The sequence below is a fragment of the Pinus tabuliformis genome, chromosome 6, assembly GCF_031772625.1.
Source record: "Pinus tabuliformis cultivar Carrire ecotype Pingquan chromosome 6, CPIR1, whole genome shotgun sequence".
Taxonomy (NCBI): domain Eukaryota; kingdom Viridiplantae; phylum Streptophyta; class Pinopsida; order Pinales; family Pinaceae; genus Pinus; species Pinus tabuliformis.
The window spans coordinates 1161798396-1161806981 of record NC_142292.1 but is presented as its reverse complement, the minus strand read 5'-3'; positions in this window follow the sequence as shown (position 1 = coordinate 1161806981).

Here is an 8586-nt window from a genome sequence, read left to right as displayed (position 1 = left end):
GATACAAATGACAAAACCTCCTTTCTATATATAGGAGTCTAAGGAGTCACAATATAATCCAGCCGACCTAACAATAATAATATAAGCCACAAAAATAATAATAGAGGGATTCTATGGGGCACAGAAATAACAACATGGCGGTAATAGGGGCACAACAATATAAATAAGGGGTATAACTACAATAGTAATGGGGTAATCACTAGTATTATAGGGACCTAACAACATACCTCACAACCAACGGCCATCTAAAGAAGTGGATGTCACACTACTGAAGCTGCTCGGACCATTGCTCTCAAGGCATCGATCTCATGAAAATGGCTACTCGCACATGAATGTGGACATCTGCACTGACACTTAGAAAGTGTCTAGAAGAAGAAATGAGAGAATAAGAAATCTAAGGACACCATCAAGTTTGTGGCGTCGAGTAGTGCTGAATTGATTGTCCAAAATCTGAATTCTAAGAAGTTGTGAATTCTAGGCTCAAGGAATCTTCTAGATTCCCTCAGGATTCCTCAAAGATTTTGTTCCATGGTTGGACTACAAATCTGCAACTCAGATGACGAATCTGATCTCGCCATTGCAATCCCTGCAGAAAACCATGAAAAACAAGTATAAAGTTGACTATATTTTGAAATGTCAAAATTTTACCTCCTTGGGAAAATTTTATAGCTCATGGTTCCACTCCCTGATTTTGTTGAAATCATGGTTCCACGTGCATTCTGGAAATGGCTGGAAAATGCAAACCTTTAATGAACAAATGAACAACACCATTGCGTTCATGGCAATGAGAGGTGTAAAAACCATATAAAATTTGTCAATTTCTGACAAAGTGAGAATTTTGCCCTCCTGCAAAATTCATGGTTCCTGCCTTAAAATATTAATTAGTTTGCCTTCTGCCTTGAAATCCATGCATGTAGCCTTGCTCCTCCTCTAACTGAGTGCAGAAGTAAAAATGACTGTTGAAATAGGAAAAGCTTGGGCAGATTCATCAAGGTAAAGTGGTTGGCACATTGGTAAAGGAGGCATATGGTTAAGGAGAGGTCGGGGGATCAAATCCCACCTCTTCCATATATAACTTTTATAACCATAAATGATTTTGAAATAGGGTGACCTGCCCCTTAAACCCCACATTATTACCTTATTGGCGCATTTCCAAAAATATTGGCGGATTAGTCGCAATCAACAATCGGTAGTTGGTATCGGCAATTGGCGTGGTCGTCGGCATGTATATTGACGCGATCCTCGTAGTGTCGCCGATATATATATCAGCGATCGGTGCCAATAATATCGGCGTGTTTACAGGTGGCGAGTCGATATATGAAATCGGCTTCGAGGTGTGTCGGCGATCGACGCAGATATCTCCCGATACATATATATATATGTATGTATGTATGTATGTATGTATGTATGTATGTATGTATGTATGTATGTATGTATATATATATATATCTATATATATATATATATATATATATATATATATATATATATATATATATATATATATATATATATGTGTGTGTGTGTGTGTGTGTGTGTGTGTGTTTATTATTGCGATAAGGTTGTTTTAAAGGGTTCGGCGGGGTTTGTTGCCCATGATCCTGAAACCATGTGTTTGATTGTTTTATATAGTTATTTTTAATAACTATATGTTCAAACAAATTTCGTTATATGGTTATAACCATATAAAAATGATTTTGTCTCTTATGTAGGCTTAGTGACAAATGAGAGAATGCCAAGTGTCCATCGCTGATGGGCTGCCATGTGGGTCCCACCTACTTACTAGGATGTCATGTGGCACACTGTGGGCCCCACTTTCTCCTATCATGTCAAAATTTGAAGAGCTATAGCTTTCGCATACGGGCTCGGTTTGTCGAACCGTTAACACCTTGGTGATTAGGACGACGAGCTCTACATCTGGTCTTGGTTCGAGCATAATCCAAACACTTTGATTTTTGAGCCATCTTTGTCCTGTGTGTCTTTCTGGAGCCATCTGGATTAATCCTCCCCACTGAGGAGCTTTTGGCCCTCCAAAAGCATAGAAAATAATCTGCATCTTTCTATGTACCCCATCTGCATCACAAATGTCCTGAAAAGGTCTCGCTTCCATCTCCTTCACCTTTGTTCTTTGGAGCCTTAAGCAACGAGCCGACACCTACTACCTCTGCAACCTGTAGTACAATGTTTTGCAAATTACATGCTTTGAATGACATGACCAACTAAAGACCTAAACGTCCCATACTTGCCATGAGTTTATAACGCATACTCGGTGGTCAATTTTACAACAAGATGGACGTAATACTCCAAATATGACAATAAGGCCAACCTATCATTGTTGCTTGAAAAAGTGATGGAAAACACATCATCACTGCAACACATGATTTACATACATAAGGCCAAACATTATTGTTTTGAAAAGTGATGGAAACATAACATCACTTTCAGAGTTTTAACATGCAACTCAAAATACGACTCAAATCATGACCAGACATCATTGTCGCTGACCAAGTGATGGAAAACACATCATCACTTTTACACTTTAAAATGCAACAAATGATTTACAAAAGAATGACCATGAAATGACAACAAGTAAAAAAATCCATTTTTCACATATCAATGTGAATGGGTCACCTCCTTGAGGTGGTTTTGCTTGTTGAACAACTGCTCTTCTTGGTTCATGCACTGATGCTTTGTCTTTAAGGCATTGATCTGGATGGAGCTTCCAACAAGTGGCTCTCTGATGGCCATTTCTACCGCAATGACTACAGTAGGCTTTCTTTCTCCATATCTGCTTAACCTGCTTCTTTTCATGCTGTTGAGAGGGTCTTTCACCCCTCATGAGTGCTGCCATTCTTTTCTAACACTTACAAAATGCATGGTTAGGTAAACCACAATAGGTACATGTTTTCCAATGCCTTGATCTTCGTTCAACATTAAAAACATGATCATAATCAAAATGAAAATTCGAAGATCGAAAATGGTTATACCTTCCTTTGATGTTTCTGATGTCAGTATGTCAATGAGAGCTTGCCTCAGCTCTCTCCATGCAATGGAAACTGCCATGGGATGGTGGGGATGTTTTCCCATCATTCTCTTTCCTCGACGATGTCTCAGATGAATCTGACACCTTTGAGCACTCTCCTTCAGTGTATCTCGAGCCTGAAAATTGATGTTCATGCACAACCTCCAAAGGTTGAGTGATGCCTTGATTATTAACACCAAGTTCTTCTTTCTCCTCATGCCTCATCCTCGAGCCTCATGTTTGTCCCTTTAATTTGGATCTCCAAATCTCCAACAAACATCATACTATGAGAAGATGAAATTGAAAGAAAATCAACATCTTTTACCTTCTCTTTCAATTTGGAAAGAACTGATGAGGGCTGCTCATCATCCATTGTTGGTGGTTCGCTAACTGTCTTAGCGCATTCCCCAACTTCTTTCCTGACATACCCAAGTCCTGCCTGACGGGGTAATTCCTCTACTTTGATGGGATTGACAATGCCTTGGCCATTAACGCCCAAGCCTTTTCCTTCATACCACATTCTCTTCAACAGTTTGGAGCCAATTCCTGTGGTGTGATTTTCAAACACAGTGAAATCATTATCAGGAAACATACATGAAGATGGAGAACTACTTTTCACCTCGCATGGGTCACGCTGCAGCTTTTCCAAGGCCTCGTCCTTTGCTTGCAGCTGTCATAGCAAACTTTGTTTTTCCTCTTTCTCTTCATGTAGGCGCATCTTCAATTCATCATTCTCTGTTTGAAGATTATGTTTGTTTTGCTTCAGTTCTTCCATGGCCTTTTCTGTGGCTTGCATCTGAAGCTACAACCGCTCCTTTTCCTTTGTCTCTTTCTATAGAGTTTCATACATGATTTCCACTAGTCTCGTACATAGCTCTTTCATCCTTTTTCATTGTTCACATTGCGATTCAAATCAATGCAAAGACCAATTTGATACCACTTGATCTAGGTCCAGGTGTGAAGAAGGACCCTTCCAAGACCTTTTACTTTCGTGATGTGTTAAAATTGCTTTTTAAAAGAACATTAATGAATACATCTGCATGCGGAAAAGAAGAGGAACACAACAATCATCAGCACATGAAAACATAAGTGTTGATAACAAAGTTCATCCAGGAGGGACTACGTCTCTAGGCACAGGTGTCAAGATGGTGTAGGCCGCTGCATTAATTGCTGTCAATAATGATGATGTACACAAGAGATGATTTCGCGATTATATAAGGAAAAATTCCCTCACGCAGGAGTGGCCCTAAGAGATATTCCCAACCGAAATTCTCAATCAAATTCTTATCAGTATGACACAAAAACATGCATGGTGAGCATCCCACCAATATGGTGCAAAAGGGATGCCAAAACAAACATGCATGATGACAACAAGAGTATCCCAACAACATACAACAAGGGATCTCAAAGCATAACATAAAGAGTTATGACAACAAGTACATCACATAAAAGATTCTGCATCAAATCAAGCAAGGAATCATGACAACATGTAATAAACAAGATCCTGCATCAACATCAATCAAGGATTTGTGCAACATAATGTAGAAAGAAGAATTACATGAACACATCATATACCTCACAACCAAGGGCCATATGAAGAAGTGGATGTCACACTGCTAAAGCTGCTTGGAACATTGCTCTCAAGGCATCGATCTCATGAAAATGGTTGCGCGCATATGAATGTGGACATTTACACTGGCACTTAGAAAAGTGACTAGAAGAAGAAATGAGAGAATAAGAAATCTGAAGACACCATCAAGTTTGTGGCGTCGAGTAGTGTTGAATCGACTGTCCAAAAAGCGAATTCTGAGAAGTTGAGAATTCTGGGCTCAAGGAATCTTCTAGATTCCCCCAGGATTCCTCAAAGATTTTGTTCCATGGATGGACTGAAAATCTACAACTAAGATGAAGAATCTGATCTCGCCATTGCAATCCCTACGGAAAACCATGAAAAACAAGTATAAACTTGACTATATTATGAAATGTCAAAATTTTACCTCCTTGGGAAAATTTCATGGCTCATGGTTCCGCTGCCTGTTTTTGCTGAAATCATGGTTTCACATGAATTCTAGAAATGACTGGAAAATGCAGACCTCTGACGAGGAAAAAAACAACACCATTGTATTCGTGGTGACATGAGTGTAAAAACCATATAAAATTTGTCAATTTCTGACAAAGTGAGAATTTTGCCCTCCTGCAAAATTCATGGTTCCTGCATTAAAATATTAATTAATTTGCCTTTTGCCTCAAAATATGTGCCTACAGTCTCTCTCCTCCTTGAACTGTGTGCAGATCTAAAAATGACTGTTGAAATAGGAAAACCTTGGGCGGATTCACCAAGGTAAAGTGGTTGGCGCATTGGTAAAGGAGGCATATGGTTAAGGAGAGGTTGGGGGATCAAATCCTGCCTCTTCCATATATAACTTTTATAACCATAAATGGGTTTGAAATAGGGCAGCTTTCCCCTTAAACCCCACATTATTACCTTATCGACGCATTAGAATCGGCGCATTTCCCAAAATATCGGCAGATTAGTTGCAATCGATGATCGGTAGTTGGTATCGGCGATTGGCGCGGTCATCGGTGTGTATATCAGTGCGATCCTTAGAGTATCACTGATATATATATTGGGGATCGATGCCGATAATATCGGCGTATTTATAGGTGGTGGGGCGATATATGAGATCGGCTTCGGGGTGTGTCGACGATCAGCGCAAATATCTCCCGATACATATGCGATGTGTATATATATATATATATATATATATATATATATATGGGTGGACCATTGGAGTTAGGGCTGGGTCCATCGTCGATGGCCCGTGCCTGCCTCTTAATACATCGTTTTAACAACATATATGCGGGATATGTGGAGGAGGGGGTTCAGAGGAGGTTATTGCTGCTGATCTCGATCCCATATATATATATATATATATATATATATATATATATATATATATATATATATATATATATATATATATATATCTGTTTATTATTGCGATAAGGTTGTTTTAAAGGGTTCGGCGGGGTTTGTTGCCGCCGATCCCGAAACCATGTGTTTGATTGTTTTATATAGTTATTTTTAATAACTATATGTTAAAACAAATTTTGTTATATGGTTATAACCATATAAAAATGATTTTGTCTCTTATGCAGGCTTAGGAGACAAATGAGAGAATGCCAAGTGTCCATCGCGGATGGGCTGCCATGTGGGTTCCACCTGCTTACTGGGATGCCATGTGGCACACTGTGGGCCCCACTTTCTCCTGTCATGTCAAACTTTGAAGAGCTCTATCTTTCGCATATGGGCTCAGTTTGTCGAACCGTTCGCACCTCCACAATCAGGATGATGAGCTCTACGATTTGGTCCTAGTTTGAGAATAATCCAAACACTTTGGTTTTTGAGCCATCTTTGCCCTGTGTGTCTTTCTGGAGCCACCTGGATTAGTTGCAGGTGTAGAAGGTCAGGTTGTCTATGTTCCATTGGTTCTAATTCATTAACAGTAAATGGGGAGTTGAATCATATTGTAGTTCTTGTCACATGTTTACCCCAACGAACTAGTTAACTTAGGTAAATGTGGGAGGAGAGTTTTACCGAGTGATATTAGAGCATGGTTCACCCCTTGGACTAGATGGGTGGTGTATGTTGGTCATGCATTCATGTCGGTTGCATATGTGTTACTTATACATGTAATCTATGCGCTTGTTGCATATGCATGGTGTTGGTCATAATTGCAGTGATGTCACCATGTGAAAGTGGATGGTGTGTTGTTGGGTGTGTTTATCATGAGTATAGGTCGATTATGCATTGGTTAGGCATGTCAATGTTTGTATGTATCGTGGATGCATGGATGTCATCCATATGTTGATTATGCATACATTGATATGGGTGTAGTTGTCATGCATGATGTCATGATGTGTTGTTCATATGGTCATGTATTGATGACTAGACTATGGTTAGGACGATATCTATATGTTGTTATGATTATCTTTATACATGTATTATGCTAATTTGGTTGATATTGTAGATGATATATCCTCCCCTAACTATACAAAGGTATGTTGATTATGTTTATATTTTGTTTTAGCTGACATGGGATGCTTTGTAGGAAGAAAACAACAAAGATTAATAGCAAGATGGTAGACTAGATTTCCCAAGACTCTCCCTATGGATCAGATGAGAAGTGTTGTGTTGGGCATTCTTCTGACTTAGAATACAAATTGAGAAGCTTGAATGGATAATTAAAGAGTTACAAGGCAGAGAATGACATAATCATGTAGGCAGGGGAGAAACAAGCAGAAGTCAATGCAATAATCCTTCAGAGTTTTTCAGAGTTTCAAAGACAGGGACCACTTCAGATGAGCCATGGATAGAAAAATACGACTAATGGGGCATATGGCAGTGGATCTCATGGTGGGAATAGGTCATATAGGGATGAAATAGTTAAAGATGGCTAGTTCTTGGATTCTCTGGATTAGAGAGGTGATGGAAATAGATACTATTCTAGTTTTTGTTTCGACATGCACTCTGATTGTCATCATTATCATCATTACAGGAGGAGTGATAGGGGATATTTTTCGGATTAGTTTAAGAAATCTAAGCCCCCTACCTTTGATGGATATTTGAAGAAGTCGAAGGATGCAGAGGCTTGGTTACTTGGGATGAAGAAGGTCTTTGAGTTGCATAATTACATAGATAATATGAAGGCCAAAGTAGCTATATTCAGCCTGAAAGGTAAAGCAAATTTTGGATGGGAAGATGTGAAGCGGGTCAGAGAAATCAGGACAAAAAGGTTGAGTTGGCATGAATTGAAGAGACTTTTCAAGAAGATGTACTTGTCGGAGAGGTACTATGACAACAAAGCCAAGGAATTCTATGAGCTAAATAAGGGATCGATGAAAGATGAGGAGTATACAACCAAGTTCTTGGAGCTATTGAGGTATGTATTGTATCTTAAAGATGAAAAGGCTAAAGTTCAAATATTTGTTAGTGGATTTCCAATAGCATTTAAGGATCAAATTGAGTATGATGAGCCTCGGTCATTGGAGTTATTGGGAAATTGAAGCACTGTTATGAGAAGTCAAAGCGTAAGATAAAATCTCAGCAAGGATGGAAAGGAAAATATAAAGCTAAAGATAAATGGAAACAAAAAAGAACAAGGCCTCAAAATGCAAAGAAAGAGAATGTTGCACCATACAAGAAGTTCAACGTAGCTAGATAGGGACATGGGTCACAACAACATAATAGAGGTGACAGTACCGAATGGTTGAAGTGTTGGATATGTGGTAAAGAGAGTCTCAAGAGAGATTGTTCGTAGTATCAAGGTGGTAGGCCTCATATTTATAATGCACAAGAGGCACAAACTATTGGGGATGTCAGGAAGAGCATTCCCTGTATCTATGCAGTATTGGATAATAGGCAAACATATCATTAGACATCTGTCATTGAGATGGACAGTAAGATTTGTGATCAATTTGTTTCTATTTTGATTGACCTTGGATCTAATTATAGCTGTATTAGTCCTGACTTGGTGGATAAGTGTGGTTTGAATAAATAAGTG